This window comes from Leptinotarsa decemlineata, unplaced genomic scaffold (genome assembly GCF_025532065.1).
Source record: "Leptinotarsa decemlineata unplaced genomic scaffold, Ldec_3_MD MMD2_tig00000026_RagTag_RagTag, whole genome shotgun sequence".
NCBI lineage: Eukaryota > Metazoa > Arthropoda > Insecta > Coleoptera > Chrysomelidae > Leptinotarsa > Leptinotarsa decemlineata.
Window position 1 is genome coordinate 8,715,501 of NW_027412539.1, and position 19,638 is coordinate 8,735,138.

The following is a 19,638-nucleotide window of genomic DNA, read 5'->3' on the forward strand; positions in this document are numbered from 1 at the left end:
TCCACTCATACGAAACAGTATCTGAACCACGAATCCAACCAATATCAATCAACTAAAAGAAGAATCATGAAGACTCTATTAAACCGTGCTTTCGGGCTCTGTGATACGAAGGAAGGTCTCGAGAGAAGGAACTAGACATCATTAAAAATGATCTTCAACGGAACGGCTACTCCAAAGCAATGGTAGAACAGACTTTGGCTTGAAAGACAGCAGGAGCCTCGCAAAGAAGAGAAGCCGTCAGAACCAGTGCTTGCACTTTCCCACATCAGAGGATTATCGGAAAGGATAAGAAGAATTGGTTCCAAGTACAACATCAGAACGTGCTTCAGATTCGGAAACACTATCCGTAGCAGCTTCACGAAAACCAGGCCACCAAAGGCGGACTGCGATTCCAAGAATTAAATTTACCGGATATCCTGTGAGTGTGGAAAATCTATTGAATGTTCGCATTGCCGAACAAAAGAAACATACACAGCGAGGGGAAACCAGCAAATCAGGAATAGCTGAGCTCATACAATGAGCTCAAGCTGAGCTCATACACAGAGAGGAACACTGGTTTAGGAGGAAATTCTAAGAAGCCGCATACATGTTGTCCAACAATGTATTTAGTCAAGCTAAGGTAGAGATAAGCAACATATTGAAACCCAAAATCAGGCGATCATCTCCCACTAAACCAGTAAAGGCGGAAAAAGGAAAGCGGAGAAAAGTGAAAGTACTCGAATGACCCATAAATAGTCATCTTTCACAGGAATTAGTTCAGTCATCACCCGAAGACGATTGTGGATACTAACAATCGAAACGTCGTGAAGTAATTTGGCTTGGAATCTCTTAACTTTTTTATTTTTTGTTCAATTGTTCTATTTTTACTTGTATTTTATTTCACTATTATTTCGTTTCAGGTTTTTTTGCTTAATATAATTGTTATTTTCAGCTATTCATTTTGAATTCTTCTGTTTTAGTTGTTTCAAGGATTTCAAATCATTTTATATATTAGACAATAGAAGTCTGAACTTATGATATTCATCATGAAACATTGTCAATCATATTCAAACAAAGGGAAAAAGAACATTTATTTTAGAAGAAAATTCAGGTACTTGTTGAAAATGAAGAGAAATGTGTGCTCAATGGAGGAGAAAAGTTCCTTTAAACCAAGTTTGAGTTACTTTAGCTTCGAGATGATCTGGAAATATATCAGTGTAAACAATAAGACAATTTGAACTAATGTTATACCACTAACTGATATATGTAATTATTTGAATGAGAATTTCTAGGTGATGTCTTGTATTAGTTGGAACTAATTTGTTGACATTGTCTTGGCATTGTCCTTGATAAAAAACTCACCTGGAACGCTCACTTGGAAAAAATTTTACACGGCCATGGATATCCTTCTAGATCTACCTCCTCTCCACATTTTTCTGGAAAAAAAGACTAGATGCCAGTTGCCCAAATCAATTTAATGCAGAGTGCAACAGACTGTTGGTTGACACTGGAAGTCTCAGCATTCTGGAAATGAACTCTGATTTTATGCTCCAACTGTCAACTACGAACTGCCTTATAAAGTACTGTCCCGATCCCGATCCCGAAGGATCCACCCTGTCTCCTTGGGAGAAGGAAATATTGAGAACAGATAGTTGTTGGTTCACAGATGGATCAAAAACACCTTCCGGTTTTGGCAGGTGTTTTCAGTCGCAGACCAGGACAGACATATCAACCTGCCTAGGAACCTATTCAACCGTATTTCAAGCGAAAATTTACGCTATCGAATTGTGTGCGGAGAGATTGGAAGATTCCAACTTCGTACATAAGTCAATGAAAATATTTTCGGACAGTCAAGCGGCGTTGGAAGCTCTTGGCTCCTACCGATTGACATCTAAATTGGTAGCCAATAACCAAAAACGACTTTTCTCGATAGAAAGACTTAACAGATTGTCTCTGGTCTAGATTCCTGGCCATACTGGTCTGGAAGGCAATGAAGCTGCTGTAATCCTCCACGGATTTTATTAATGTTGTATTGTGAATAGTCTTCATATAAGTGAGTATAATTATCGTGAATATGTGTGTGTGACTGTCCAGACTGTGTTATTGTGTCAATATGTATTAATTTGCTAATATATCCGTAGTTATTAAATTATTCCTACCCCCTCCACATACAGGGGAAACCCTCGTGGAGTTCAACCATATTTATTTCATTATATATCGAAATTTTGTATCATTCTTTGTATTAATATTCTGAAATAAATATTATTATTATTATTATTATTATTACTTCCTTGCGAAAAAAGGGGCTGCAAGCAGCTTCATAGGACCAGAACCTGTCATTGGCATCGCTTTAGGCTTTGACAAACAAACCTGGATGACAAGGAAGATGTATGGACTTCTGGCAGAATCATCCAGGATTGGCTAACTCCAAGGTGTTTATTCACCCTTCGAAGCTTGACACCAAGGAGTTGTTGGACTATAGTAGGGATGAACTACGATGTCTAACAGGCCTTCTTACAGGTCACTGTCATTTGAATCATCATATGCAGAGACTCGGACTGTGTCGCCTCTGTTTCGAAGATGATGAAACAGCAGAGCACATACTTCGTGCCTGCCCCGCTGGGGACCGAGTCAAGTTTTCAGAGTTCGCCAGAGCCGTACTCTTACCATCTGACCTGAAAATCCACTCAACATTGAGAAGCTGGGTTTATTTATTCGAGTTTGAATAGGTGTGAGCCGCAATAAACTATTGCGGGTTGCAGTGGAGGGTCGAATAGACCCACTCACTGTGGACCTTACCTAACCTAACTATATGTAATAATTCGAATGAAGATTTTGAGGTTATGTCTTCTTGTACCAATTTGGTGGAACTAATTAATTGGAGAAATTTCATCAATTTGTTATCGTTATATTTTTGTCGTTTCAGCTTTTTTGATAAAGCGATAATTGCACTGAGCAAGGTTGAATAAATAAATCTTTGAGAATGTCAAGAACTCTAAGAAAAACCAAATTTCATTAAATTGTGCCAATTAACATGCTGATTTTTCAAATGGAAAACATATTATCTATTACAGCAATAATTGATGGTTTGAGAAAAATTGGAATTTACTCACATGTGTTTGTCAAATCTGAAATATTGAAGAGGGGCATTCATTGGATGGTGATACCATCAAGTCCATGTGTGTACCCCTCAGTTGATGCAGATCCTCAATTCGTGAACTAGGCGCTCACGTTTCTTGGCATTCGTTCCCTCGCAACTTTGCACGTCACTGCATAATTCTTTCCGAATTCCTGAAAGTAAATTGGTACGTAGAGTCAGCAATTTATGCAAATAAACTCACTACTTTATTGAGACCTCAACGGAAGTTATGGTGTAACTACATTATAATAAGTAGTGTGAATGGCTATACTCGGTAAAATGTTAATTTCATCAATAGTCCAAGCAACGAGTTAATTTCAGTTGTTAATTTCAATCGGAGTTAATGAATGAACAATTGTATGCATTGCATTTCTTTAATTTTTTTGAACGGGGCAACTCAAAAAATGGAAATTTAGGATAATTAAATGAATGCATGAATACTTTATTTTGAAGTGAAATTGATAGATGAAACTTTTAAGATGGCGAGCGGGCGCCATCTGGGACAGAAAAATTAAATGGAAAGGAAGGTCTTGTGACACATATTTTTGAAGCTCCTGACAAATTCTTCACAACCCTAGAATATAATGTCAATATCTTCAACTACTACAAAATGGCGGAACTTTTAATAATTGCCTGAATACATTGACATTTAACTACATAATATGAGTTAATAAGCTTGACTTCAGCTCAGAAGGTGCTCAAAATAGTTGCCTTGAACTTCTTGACATATGAACAGGCTATCCAATATTTCATGCCGAATATTTTCGAACACAGTAACGTCAATATATCTACGAATATCAATTATTATTTGCCGTATATCCAATATTGAAGAAGGTTCAGTTTCGTACACCTTTTGCTTCAAAAATCCCCATAAAATACTCCAAAGGTGTCAAATCTCGCGAGCAGGTTGGCCATTCTGTAGGACCTCGACGGTCAATCCAACGACCGGGAAAAGTAGTATCCAAATAGTTTCTTACTTGTATGGAGTACTGTGGTGGTGCTCCATCTTTTTGGAATACAATTTCTATATCGAATTCATTAGGATTTGCTTCGACGATTTCAGTGATGAGAGGGTCAACAGTAGTTTCCAGCATATTCAAATACAGTTCCCCTGAACTGTATTTGAATGTGATCAATAAATAGAAGTCCTACAATATGGTTTCCCTATATTCCTGCCCAAACGTTAATTTTTTCTGGTAGGTATGTGTTTCTCGGAAAACGTGAGGGTTGTTGTCACTGCAATTTTTTATAAACAAAAAATAACTTAATAAACCTTATCGGGTTGCCATATGGCAGATAAAAAGTTATACCTTTATTCAGAAATATCGATATTATTGTGGAAATTATTGAATGTTCCGCCATTTTGTATTAGGTGAAGATATCTATTATAGGGTTGTGAAATATTGTCAGGAGCTTCAAAATGATGTGTCACAAGACCCCCTCTCCATTTAATTATTTTCCCAAATGGCGCCCAGTCGCCATCTTGAAAGTTTCATCTGTCAATTTCACTTCAAAACAAAGTATTAATGCATTAATTTCATTATCCCAAATTTAAATTTTCTGAGGAATTTCCAATTCCTCAATATTGAGACTACAGAGCAACAATATTCGGGCAGATTCAAATTTAAACTAGAATTTATTTCTAAATTACAATCCATCAAAATGTCTGCTGCTGTCTGGAACAGACAGAATAAGTAGTACAGTTTTGAAAAGTTTTGGAAGAAAAGCGGTTCTGTTTGGTGGATAGAGAAAGATATCCGGTTACTTTTGAATATGTTGTTTTACTAACAATATTTGTTTTCCCTGTGTCTGGTACCTTTGTCAGTCATTTATATAAACGGTATAAGTGAAGAATAATTATCCAACAATGTGATAAATATAATTTATACACGCATAATAGAAACATACCGCTGATAATGTTGCAAGTACTCGTAGGAATAGCCGTAATCATACCTGGGAATACAACTTTTGAATGAATTGACAACAACATTGAGAGAAACACACCTTAGATTTATTAAAAAAAACAAATGAGCATTCTGTTGAGGAATGATTTTGAGTTGTTAAACAATGTGAATATGAACAGGGATCAATGATTACATACAGAGAGAGATAATATAATAATGTAATAATAATAATACTAATGATAATGTTTATTCATGAAAGTTCAAAATTTTACAATAATTGAAGTACGTATATGGTAAGTGAATAATCAGGAAAAAATCACGAAGCTTTAGTGTAAATATGTCGCTTGTATATGATATTAAACTGAAAACTGAAAAGTGTAACACTATAGTATATAATGATAAAAATGTTTACTACTTCAAAGTAGTATACATATTTTGAAGCACATGAGATATAAATAGTGTTTCGATAACAGCATTCAGTTTATTATAACTAGAACTGTAGATGTTTACACTTGAGAATTGAAAATGGTTGCTTCAAAAGTTTTTATGAACCTACTTCCAACTGTAATATCTCGGTGAACACCTATTCAATTCAATCGAAATAAGCGCCATTTGAATCAGTGTACTTTCGCCAACGTAACACAAGTTGAATAATTCCGTCAGCATGAAAATTTCTGAAGGAATATGCTGACGATGTCCTTGAAAAGGTGGTAGTCGGATGGCAGAGATCTGGGGAATATGGTGGGTGAGAAAGAACTTCGACACTCAATATGATTTCTGAAGGAGGATCGGACCTCTGCTGTGGACCAATGGCGGCTGTGGTTGGTAGGTTTTCGTCTTTGGTGTCCTGAACGTCCCCTGTTGCCGAAGAAGATCCATTTTTCATCTCACGTGACGATCCCATCCAAAAAAGGATCGTTTTGGTTGCGCAAAGCAAAGAAGAACTGACGTCGAAACGTGACAGATTTTGTCGATCGTTCAAATCGTTGGGCCTCCTCTTTTCGAGCTCTTTGACCTTTTCAATAATTTTTAAACCATCTTCCGCCATCCCACTTACCGTTTGTGATGGGTCAGGTTTCGCCAGGAAAATCCTCGTCCTGTATCACTGTAGGTAGTCCATTTTGGGACTCAACTTCAAGGCAAAAATCTTTGGAAAAAATTTCGCAAAGCAACGATGAACAGTGCGCTCATTTACACTATCAATTCTAAATGCCTGGTTAATTTGCTGGGCTGTTTCGGCAAAGCTTTGATTCAATTTGAATTATAAATAGAAATTGGCTGAAAAATAACATTTGAAAAAAATTTCACAACATTAATGTACTCATAGAGTACAAACTGTTTTATAGATCGGTATGTACCACGTCATAGTAGAATAAATATTTATTAAAATATGGAGCTACATATATAAATGACATTAACGCGGACAAAAATTTTGAAACAACTTAATATTATAATTTACTGAATTCTCACTTTTTAGTGCAATTGTTAGTGGAAACGTGACTGACGTGGCTGAAAGATGGGTTGTGAAAATCGATCTGGGTCATCAATTTATCTGATACAGGTGATAGTGTAAGAAGAAAGAAAGCCTAACTACCCAAGTACATAACAGATAGCACTCAAAAATTCATAGATGTTTATGACAATCAGTATTTTTCTCAGTATTTCAATTTCAGAATCATAACAAACGTTGTCTATTTCCTGGACTATTGCCAATGTTTTTTCTTTGCTACTATTATCCAGTAAATAGCTCGATGCACACCAGGTGCGTTTCAAATTTATACTGATGAAATTTCAGCCACGGCGGTCGATGTCATGAGGTTCAATCATTTTAAATTTTATCAGTTCGCCAAAAATTTCCATATTTTAATATATTAAAATGTCAACGGCTTTTCATTTGCAATGGATATTTAGTAACTTTTCAGAAAAAATCATCTCGGAAGCGAAATAGCGAAATAGCGAAATTTTCAAAATTAAATACTGGAAGATAGGTACTTCATTTATTATTATCTGCCCCGTTCTATGAGAGTTTAAATTAGTATTTAGCACACCTTCTATATCCAGGTGTAATGTAATTCCATGCTGGATACGGGGGGAGCGAAAATATGTTTATCTCTCACACATAGTTTTATGAAAATCAACGGACTCATCCATAGTTAAATTGTTTATATTTCCATTTCTACTAAGAGAATTTTCATGTATGGATAATTTTGTTAAACTCTGGCTGTCGTCGACTACGAACGAAAACTCTCAAAAGTCGAAACTTGTTCGAGCTAAGGACTAACGAGGTCTTATCTTTCAACGTGTGATCCCTTATTTATATTTCCATTGATATTTATGATGGAACACTATTAGTAGTTTATTTCAGTATTGTTAATCTCCTCCTCCAGCTCCACTGCCACTGCCACTGATCGTAGCGTAGTAGCCACTATATCGAGACGTCACACAACATGTATCAAGTTTATCCAATGAGAGAGAAAAGTTCGAAAAATTTCCGATGTCTTTTGACAAGAGTATGAAAGGTAAAACTGAAACCTCTGGCATAGAATAACGCATCAAGTTGTAGAGTTAGATTGGGTTAGTTCGAAGATCTGTTCCGAGTGGCAATGAAATAAATGACTTTGTAATGTAATTGGAGTAAGTTGTATTATTCGACTCATTGAATAAGGTTGATGAATGTAAATAAGCATGTTTGTTTTCAAAATGAAAATATGCTTGCAATGCCAAATTTCAAAATAGAAGTGTTCAGGCGGTCTTTCAGGTACCAAATTTGTCAAAAGTATAATTCTGTCCCAAACTCCCTCAAAAAATTAAATTTCACAATTGAACTGAATATTAACACTAATTGTTAGACTTAAATTGAATCAAATGATTGATATCTTGTAAGGAATAGGTGAAATAAACTGTTTATATAAGGTGTTTGTTCGCGTTTATATTAAAATATCCTTTTCTTTTTCTTTTCATTTGTTTTCTTTTCAGGGTCAAGTGGAAGAACATTTTCCGTGATGTATTTCATTACGGACAATGAATTTCGCCCTTAATTTCAATTGTAAGTTGAATATATAAGTTATGTTGTGTTTTTTGTTTCGGTTATGAAATAAAAAAAGGGCATTATTATTATTATTATCATTATTTATATTAAAACCCACACAAAATTAACAAAGAATTCAATCAACTTTTAGAACAGTCAGATTTTGCTGCGTTAATCTACTGAGGTATTTCCATTCCAATGTTGATTCCAATTGAAATAATTGTCAAGAAGTGCATCGTTTATGGAGATGATTCTTTATTTTCACCTTTTCAAATATAAACGTGTGTACGGAGGGAAATTCTAGAGTGAATGGTAATAACCGAAGAAGATGCTAAATGATTTATTTTATGATTGGTTGTGAGGGCTTCAGATGTCATATTCTATCTTAGTAGCTGTACATTGAAAATTAAAAATTGCTTCATAATTTTATTCAGAAGCTTTCGTAATATAGAAATACTAGCGAGCCGCCCAGGCTTCGCACGGGTGCAATGCTGATACTATATTTAAATTCACCCACCAGAAATTTAAGGGTATGGAGAAAAAATGGTGAAAAGGTAATTTTCATATGTAAACGTGCCCCTATTTTCCCCAGTGGGGGCGTCTCAGTAGGAATATTTGAAAATCCTTTCTTTTTGTATATCTACAACGTGGAACGAATCTACATCTACAAAATTTCAGTCTACGAAAATATAGTGGTACGGATAAACAGTGATGAAAAAGTAACTTCAGTTTTTAAACGCTCCTTTACGATAAGCTTGTTATTAAACCAACTCTTGAATGGTATAATGCAAAGAACGGTGGTGAATTTACATTCTTTCAGTTATCAATATCTTTCAAAGGGTTCTTCTATCAACAACTCGGACGAATTTCCTCTGCAAAAATCATTGAACGTCTCTGTTAATCGTGCATCATATTTTTGTGAAAGATTTCTAGAAGAAACATTTGCTCTTTGGCTGAACTTGAAATTGGATCATTTTTAGTTTTTATCAATGACGAAATGTGTTGACAAAGTGTGCCATTCAGTATTGCTGCAGTCATTCATTTTTTTTTTAAACTTTTCATTGAGATTTCCCGCGGTTATAAAGCGCAAATTTCGCATTTTTCTCATATGGTCGTCATCATCAGGAGAATAGTAGAAATTATAGAAATTATTCAATACATCTGTTTAAAAAAAATCTGTTTTTCCCTTAACCAGCTGTCGCACCCCTACGAACGACAACCCTCAAAAGTCGAAACTTGTGCGAGCTAAGGATTGACGAGGTCTTACCTTTTAACGTGTGATTCCTAACACGGATTGGACGGTAGCAAGTGAAGATCAATCGTTCAGACTAGGGCTTGAACCACCGACCAACACGGCAGTCAATTCGAGTGAGTGTACAAAGCACCCACGCCGAACCGCTTGGCTACCGACCGACCGACCGACATCAGAAAGGATTTTAAAAAAATACTCAAATAGTAACACACGAAGTTTTCAAGTCATTAAATATATCGATGAAACATAATACTTAACTTTGAAGGTAGTCAACTCCTTTTCAATCACATATATAATCAAACATAATCTTTCATTATGTTTTCAACACATAAACATATAAATAAACAACCGCAACCAACAACACAATAAGCAAGAATTGACGAAAATGTCAATGCAAATTTGAATATAAAAAAACAAGGCCTTTGAGTGCTTTTCCTAATAGAAACTATTCCAAATGAGTCACCTGTGTAAATTATCAGACAACACAGTTTCCAAGAAGAAAGAAATTGTCGTTTGACAAGCTAACCCGTTTAGTGTTCTTCAACTTTCTCATCCTAAAGAAAACAAATTAATGTTACCGTCTCTGGGAACTTATATATTTCAAGAGATACAGTCGGCCGAAAAAAAAACAGACTTGATGCACTTCAATTATCTTCATCTAAGACTCTCGAGAAGGATCAGATCGAAATAATTTCAAGGTACAAGACGGAAACTCATATAAAATCCTACCAAAGTAAATAGAAAATAAGACAAAAACATGTTGCAAGTCCGATAGGTCTCCCGGGTTCTCTAGACGAATAATTTGATCTCGGTTGGGGTTTGAGAAACAGCGGCGGGGTAAGGTAATCAAGAAATTTTGCTGTAAGGTATTTTGATCTTGAGAATATTCGAAATGTTTGTCTTTTCATATCGGTATGATGTTAGTATGAAAATCGAATTAGATATATGTCTGATGGGGAACTTTCACCTTTTATGGATAATATAGTTTGCAACACAGTTGCACAGTTGAAAATTCTCAACAGTATCCATTTTCTCCATTTGCTTGAGTCATTTGTTCAGTTGAGTTTCAAAATGAATAGTGTCTTGGTGATTTCACCAAAAATGGTCAGATGTTGGACCTAACTTGCTTAACAATAACAAAGTCTAAATTTTCTCTCGGAGGAATCAGTCCAGTCATCACCCGAAGACGATTGTAGATACTAACAATCGAAACGCCGTGAACTAACGTGGCTTGGAATCTCTTAATTTTTTATTTTCAGTTTCATTTTTATTTCTTTATTTTTTGTTCAATCGTTCTATTTTTACTTGTATTTTATCTCACTATTATTTCATTTCAGGTTATTTTTGCTTAATATAATTGTTATTTTCAGCTATTCATTTTTAATTCTTCTTTTTTAGTTGTTTCAGGGATTTCAAATCAGTTTATATATTAGACAATGGAAGTCCGAACTAGTGAAATTCTATTGAGGTGACTCATTTTATTCTGGAATAGAATATCACATCAACCGAAGCATCTCTCATAATTTCAAACATTTGTCTTGTTAGAAATGCTAGACAATGAAATATCAATCAATAAATCAATCAAACATTTATTGAATCAGTTTTCCTTCACAATCACATTAGACAATAAAAAAACCTAACATCATCATAAATTTTTGGGAAAGAAAGTTTTTGGCTTTCTACTACTCCATCTTGATACAAAAAAAGATGAGGGAATCTTCTAAAGAAAAAAAGGAAGTAATCAATTTGAAAATAAGTAACTCTATACATGGATGTGTAGATCATGCAAAGAAGTAACTTTCAGACACAAACTGAAAGAAAATATAACCCCTTCAATTCATCATCATCAAATACTGCCTGATTCAACAGGTCAGATATCATCCCTCACCATCCCCAAGTTTTTCTATAAGTAATATTGTATTCTACATATTTTTGTGCAAAATCTGGCTGTTTTATCAGATTGAATCATTTCCCTAATAAGTTTTGTCATTACCTATGTTATACACGTATAAAAAATATTGGAGAATAGCCAATAACTGTGCCAGTAACTGATGAAGCTAACGTGTAGCTTCATTATTGACAAAATTCTATAATTATTATCATGGATATCAGATAATGGATGAGTTTGAATCTTTTAGAGTTTCTGTATATTGAATTTTCAAGTTAATAGACGTACCCAAGTATGCTTTGTGGATTTCCGCACTAGATTCTCAAAATGACTCTCGGGAGTATCTTATCTCATAACGAAAGTTTCTGTAATTAGGTAATATAAATATTTATTCTTGTCGTCACCAGTTCAACACAACTGAAAAAGCACCTAATGGTCTTCCACCGAGAGATTCATCTGTCTCTAAAGGAATATTATAACTGGATGTTTGTCTCTTTAGTGGTAACATCAACAAGGAATTACCTCAAGACCGGCACTGACTTCAACCCTTCAAGGGCGTGCCGACTGATATATTAAAAACCTCATTTGAAGAAACCCAACCGACATTCCAATTTATATCATTTTCTGCTCTTTCCAGAAAGACGAACATTTGAATAATTTCCACTCGACTAATTTTCGAGCAAATAATGGCCTCCGAAATAATTTCTACATCTCGTTTGCCTAATTCCGGAGTTTGTTCGAGATAATTTTGTACATTGCGACGTAGATGTTTCGTAACATCAAGTTATTCGAACTTTTTATGGTTGTGAGTTGTGGTTCTGCATCACATCAACGGACTCGAATATGGTATCTGGAATATTTCATTCAGAAATTTGAGTGGTAACGGATAAAAAACTTTGTTGGAATTGAAATTATTTCGAAGTGAATATAGCACATATCGGACTAGTTGGCCCTCATCTTTACGGTGCAGGACGGGCTTGCACTTGATTGTAAAAATGAAAATGTACACCATCAACAGAAGTCATCCACATATTTGTGATTTTCGTTGAAATATCTTGTGTTCACAAAAAAACTACAATTAGCGCAGATGCAGTTATTTGCGTCCCGTACAAGTTCGAAAATCGTAAAAAAATAGTTTATTCGGTGTCTTGATATAAAGAAGGGGTTTCAACGAACATAGAACTAAAAAAAAACACAATTCACATGCGTTTCGTAGTGAATAGCCTTCATGTATTGTGCCTGTCAAAGGTTGATTTCAGTAGATTTCTCGTAATTATAACATCGTCTTTCCAAAAGCGGATGGATGCTTATGGTGACAGCAATAAATGTCTACCTCTTACAACCAGTGTGTGAAAATATGTTTTCAAATTGTGGTCAACAATTAATCTTCAATATATACCAGAAAGTATTCTGTTACATTTTCTGGAACATCGTGCACTATTATTTTGTGCAACTCTGATTCTATGAGACTAATTAGGTATTGAGTTATGAACACTATGCAGCTTTTCATTGTAAAATAAATAAGGATTTAGATGGAGTTGAAGATGAACTTGGTTACGTATGTTGCGACTTTTGAGGGTTGTCCTTTGTAGGGTACGACAGCTGGTTAATGTAAAAACAGATTTTTACAGATTCTTTTTCAACAGAAGACGATATTAAAAAATTGTTTCACTATCAAAATAGCACTGGAAATATGACTTATTGGCATTCAAATCTGTATTTGATATTCTCTAGGCTCCAGGAGTGTTAATGTGAGGATTGAATTATTCATTTTGAAAACGAAATTTCAAAAGTGGAACAAAAGTGTACCATAATTTCTTTCAAAGACAGATTTCTCAAAACAAATAAAAATGTTTGTTGAAATTTTACAAATTTTGGGAATTTTTTTCACTCAATTTTGTGAATAATCAATAAAAAATGTATTCAGAATTTCTGAGAAATTAATGAATGAGTATAAGTATATATATGACTTTATGGGAACTTTCTTCATTTTATACTGTTTTTTGCACTAACAAAATTTCTACAGGGTTCGAAAAATCTTTAATAGTTTATTGAATTTTTACATGAATTCTAACGAAATATTTCCCGAAATTTTGAAAAAATTTGGATATAATTATAATGAATGTTTTTTCAATGACAGATTTCTCAAAACAAAGAAAATAGTATGTGTTGAAAGTTCTACAACTTTTGGACATTTTTTCACTCGATTTTGGTAATAATGGGGAGCAATTTTATTCAAAATTTTCGAGATAATAATAAATCGTATATATAGATATATGACTTTTTTTACTTCTTTTATCTTAGGTATATTGAAATATTTTATATCAACAAGGACACCGAAAAAATGTACAGGATTCGAAAAAACCTTCAATAGTTCATTGTATTTTTTTACCAATTTCTGATGAAATAAAACCCAAAAATGTTGTTTAATTTAGATATAATTTTGATTAATGTTCGGTATTTGATAAAAACGAAATATTCAGTTACATGAAGAACTAACATAATTCAAATTGATTTTTTTGAAAAATCGATGATGAATGCTTATATGTCGCTCTCAAATATATTTTTCTTTCGTAGGAATATTGTTTGGTTTCATAATATTGGGAAAATGTTAGTATTTTGTTCCATCAACACAGACGAATTTTCAGTATAGAATGTTGAATTTCAAGAAAATGTATATTGAAAGTTTCAAAAGTTGAGTTTCCGACAAAATTCCTTTCTATGGAAATTTCCAATAAAATTTCTGAAAATTTCAAGTCAGATGTCCAGATATTCCTTTCGGATTTATTCCACATAGGTATTATAGGATATTTTATGATATTTTGTTGAAAAAATTTATTTTTCATTTGGATTTTCGCAACATTTCAATAAAACAATAATTTCACGACTCGCATGTTATCAAAAACTTTTATATCTGATATTTATGTATCTTGCTCCTTCTCTATGAAAATGCTCGATTCGAAGTAATCGTTTGTCCCGTGTGAGAAAAACCCTTCCTTCGCCACTGTCCCTCACATCTGATATCTCTAGATCTTATTTATGAGAAGAGAGGCTTTACCTGCGACATATCGATATAGAGAAAGGACAGCATGGCTGCCGGAGGGCCCATTTGCGGGGTACATGTAATATACAGGACAAGCACAAAATGTAATATATACGTAATGCATCTACCGAGGATCCGGCTTCCATATACAACCTAAATGTCCAAAAAGTTTCTTAACCTGCCCCGGAGGCAAGGCACGTACGCAGAAGAAGAAGAAGAAGAAATTGGCGATTCGGGCGTACACGTGTGACTTGCCCGATGTGCACTTGAAATTTATATGAAGTTGTTTTTTTGGCTGTCGCGTTTCGGTAGCCCAATAAAATGTCGTCCTGGTTATGAGAAATGTTGTAATGCCGGTAGTTATTACATGGTTACTTTGGAAATTCAGCCAGTTTTGCAGTAAAACATGCGCTGTTTCGTGAGAAATACACATCTTATCGTCATCATTCACTTTGAAGTTTATTTTCGGGCAATGTACAGTCAAAACATGATTTGTTGTGGTGTTGCATGTTGGTTGGATTTTCACATCGTCATATTTGTATTAAGAAACTTAATTGGGATTTTCTTTAAAGCGTAAGATGGAAAAACTAGGCCAGGAAATGTTAGGATATACTATAAAAACACATTTTTATCTATTTTCCACGATAGACTAAATTCGTTAGTTTTGAAAATGGTGTAATAACCGAAACTAGTCAACAAATATAGAACTATCGTGGAAAATAGACAAAAGTGTGTTTTTATAGTGTATCCTCAATGAACATGAATTTCCACAAAATAAACGAGTCGTCAATCAAAGAAGTCAGGAAATTTATTTTGTATAGTATTATCAATAATCAACAACATTATCACAATAACCCATCGTGACTGCTGGCCATCATTACAATGATTAACTTAAAATGAACTGTATTACCTGTTAAAAAGTCTGTTGAAATCTGTCAAAATATATTTTTCCGTTAACCATCTCTCGCCCCCCTACGAATGACAACCCTCAGAAGTCGAAACCGATGCGAGCTAAGGACTAACAAGGTCCTACCTTTCAACGTATGATTCCTGAGACGGGTTGGACGATAGGAAGTGAAAATCGATCTTCCGCTCTTGCGGTTCGAACCACCGGTTCACACAGCGGTTGATTGAGTGGTTAAAGCAAACCATCCACGTCAACCCATCAGGCTACCGTCCCGCTAGATGATGAATATAAATTGATGGATGAAGCCGTTACTACGTGATAGGTGATCATCATGAAAAATGACATTTAAAACTTCCTCTGTCTTTCACCATTAAAAACCTCGGAAGTTTTGATTTTCATTTTTCAGATGAATAATTTCCTACGCCACAGTTTATTTACTGATAAAGGTAGGTGGATGGGTAAATTTGTAGTAGCATTCGCTTTTCGATTGAAATTACCACTGAGTTGCAAATGAATGCCACAATAAATGTTCTTGACTTGAGAATCACAGACATTTCCATTCATCAATCATCTACACCAGCATAAATTATAGTAACATTCAATAGTATAATTTAGACTATTGAATATTCCTCTTTTGAAAAGCAGTTTTTGAAAAATGTCATACTAAATAACAGTGTAGATATTACTGTATTCATTCTTTCTGAAAAACTTCGGAAACAAGTTGTTGACCAGGTTTATCAAACTCCAAAAGAACGGAATAAGCTAGAACATTGACCTTCTCTGGCGATTGCATCAAAAATATCGCTGGATTTTTTAAATAATGTTCGTTCTTATTTCCACTGATTCGGTGTGTTGAACCAGTGGTATGTCAAGTAATTTCTTTTTATATTAGTGTTTTTTCCGATGATAATGTTAATGTTAATACATATGTTCATGTTAATAGACATCCAAATTTGTATGGTGCAGCTGAAAATTATAAAATGGTCTTAGTTGACCATAATCAGTTATTTCAAGTAGAATTGAATGTTAATGGGAAAAAATGAGGATTCATTTCACACGTGGATGAATTTAAAGAGCTCTAAAAGAAGCAGAACAATGTTTTACAACTGAATTACTGAAAAACATTTCAGTTTTATTCTGTGTGCTTTCCCTTTTAAAAATAAAGTTATGTTATATTGTTTATGTAGGTAATCAGAATTACACCAAATCGTTCTTGTAATTCTGGTTAAAACGTGGTTGATTCTAGTAAAAATGACATCTGATATAATCCACCAGTTCAGATCAAAACCACTTAATAGAAATGAAAATGCTTACAGAACTAATTCTAATTTGTATGATATTTTACTGTCGGATAGATCGGAAATGAAAGTTGGCTTTTTTATTATTTTAATCAAAAAGGAAGAAACAAATTGGAAACTTTTTCCTAGAAGAAATATAGGCCCCAGTGGCATTTTATTACAGTAATTGAAACGAAATTTGATTCTTTGTAAGAATAAAGGAAGTGATGATTCAGAGATGGTTTTGTTTCCCGAATAAATGAAAAATTTCTTTCATTCATTGTCTTTCTTCTCTTAACTCCCAAGTTTCACATGCCTTCTTAGAATTGCTGATAATGAAAAAATAGGCAGTTGGCACGATCAAAGTTTTGTTTTTCTTTCAGACACATGTACAAAATTCGTTACATGCAAAATAGTTTAAAAAAATTGTGATTGTTGCATTCATATACGGTGACGTATTTCATAAATTATTGGTTTTTACTCATATTCCCTCATATTTCATTTTTTTCTCGTAGAAGATATACTTTCTACTTAGTGACTTTTATTCTTTTATAGTTAGTGTCTGTTTTAATATTCTCTTTTCAACAAAAGTCGAATTGATTCCCTTTAATATCTCTACCACCTGTTCTACATACCATGTACTATTAAGACATCAACACTTTGTTTAACATCGTGTTTTTATGGACCAGCACAAATCTGTTTCAGAATTTGAGCATCGAAAATATTAGGGTTCGTTGCGTATTTGTCACATGTCACACGCGAAGCTAAATGGAGTTCAGTTGAAGTTGAATGTAAATTCATTTTGATGTTGTTAATCATTTTCTAGAGTGATTTATACTCCGGAATCATGCAATCATATAAGTACATTGTTACAATGTAAAATTGAAAATAATTCCTATATTTGTTTACCTAAATTGTGGGACATATATTTAATATTTTCCAATTTGATGCACGATGAAATTTCGTTATTTTATTTTTTCAAATTTTTTTCATCGATGTTACTAATCTTCTGAAAAAAAACCCTCTGTTCCCAAATATTTCCAGAAGAAACGACTTGATTTTTGTTTGCAGTGGAACACGAGTACAGGTTCATATGAACAGGTGGTTGAATTGTTCCAAACAGATTCGTTCATTAGGACTATCACTAACAGTTGAATACTTCCCAGTAACAAGTTTTTTTTATTGAAATAGGACCAAAAATCGGACATATACTTTGTAGCTTGTCATAAATGTCCCACTTCTTTTTTTGTATTCAAATCATTCGACCTCGGACTGCATCGGAAACTTCCAGTCCATGTCTAGCTTTAATGATTTATTATCCAGGATTTCATTTTTGAGGTTGTTCCAGTCTTTAGCAGTTTCCGATAATTTATAGAGGATTACAGTTTGTGCTATATATAATAATAATAATATTCATTTGTGGTTCCATGTTAAATTTATTACTGAAAATTTTTCAGAAGTATAAAATCAATGAAATCAATGGCTTTATGATTGAGCAGCAGTGAGATATTTTTGTTACAGCACTTAAATGAAGAAACTTTACTAACTTTATATTTTTGTGGAATATTATTGTACAAACTATATATATTATAACTGAAGGATCGTCGATATAGAGTGGTTCGATGGGGCGGCGGATAAAGTAACCCTTTAAACCTCAAATTCATAGTGTGTACATCGCTACGAAATCTCATTTTGTCATACAAATATGATGGATATTTGTTAATCAATATTTTATGAAAGAGGGTAGCCAAGTGTAAAACACGTGTATTTTCCATAGTCAACCAATTGGTTTCCTTAAGTTTATATGAAATTCTGTCATATTTTTCAATACCATATATATATATATATATATATATATATATATATATATATATATATATATATATATATATATATATATGCCTAAGACATGATTTTTGAACTCTCTCAATTGTTAAAATATCTTTTTTATCCAAGCATGAACCATACACAACATCACAATCTGCAAAATGGCTCAACACAAGAGCATTTGTTAATTTTATTTTCAAACTTATTGATAATAAATGACTATGAGGATAAAGCATTTTCAAACTCATGTAACTTCTTTGAACACATTTTGTGACATGTTTTGTAAACCTTAAATTCACGTCCATTTCGATACCTAATTTTTTTTCCACGTTCATGGGGCATATTACTGTATCACCAATAACAATATTAATATGTCTCTCCACCTAGCTACGATTAGTTCTGAAAACAAGCAGATTAGTTTTGTTTGAATTAATTTTGAGGTTATGAGCTTCAGATGCTGAAATAAGACTAGCTAAATCTTCATTCAACGTCATTAGGGTTAAATGATAGATATAGCTGAGTGTCATCCGCATACATGTGCGAATTACAACGTTTTAAAACAGAAACTAGATCATAAATGTATATGCAAAATAATAAGGGTCTAAGTATAGATCCCTGAGGCACTCCAAATTTAATAAATTCACTGCTTGATTTTTCGTTCGAAGTTTCTACAAACTGTGAACGATCTTTAACATAACTTTTAATTAAATTTATAGCAGGTTCAGAGAACCCGATGAAGTTCAAAATTGCAAATAAAATTGGATAACTAATAGTATAAAAAGCTTTGGAGAAGTCTATAAGTATCAAAGCAGTCGTGTTACCTTTGTCTGCAGCTTCGAAAAATATCATCAGTTATTTTCAAGAGAGCAGTTGGACAGCTGTGTTCTTTACGAAATCCCGACTGGTTGACTGGTAAAATATTAAAGGAATTTAAAAAGCATTTGATTTGAAAACTCATTATTTTTTCCAATACTTTTGAACCAGTAGGTAGTAGACTAATGGAGCGTAGATCGTTAGGAGTATTTGAATTAGATATTTTAGGAAGAGCCAGTATTTTAGAAATCTTCCACATTTCAGGAAATATATTATTTTACAAACATGAATTTATTATATTAGTGAGATATGGTAGTATTTTAGGACAGCAAAGAAGTAGCATATCTATATTAATTTCATCTGACCCTATGGCTCTTGTTTTTATTTCTAAAATATATTTGTAAACAATAGTTTCTGTAACCGGCTCAAAGCGAAATTTGTCAGTAGACATATTATTTTTTGAATTACTGTTATAATAATTCAATAACTCATTACTAGGTACAAAATGTTGGTCGGAGTTACTCAAAAAACATTTATTGATTTTAATAGGTTCATCAAGTCTTTCTGGCAAGTTATTTTTT

General features: G+C 33.6%; 1 long non-coding RNA gene across 1 annotated transcript in view; it reads right to left on the bottom strand.

The window, feature by feature from the left end:
• The window catches only part of LOC111508822 (uncharacterized), a 200,438-nt gene that overhangs the window by 24,031 nt on the left and 156,769 nt on the right, over positions 1-19,638 (bottom strand). Inside the window, exon 3 of the long non-coding RNA XR_012464640.1 lies at positions 3,093-3,270. This is a non-coding gene — a long non-coding RNA (uncharacterized lncRNA). The remainder of the gene's footprint in view (positions 1-3,092; positions 3,271-19,638) is intronic.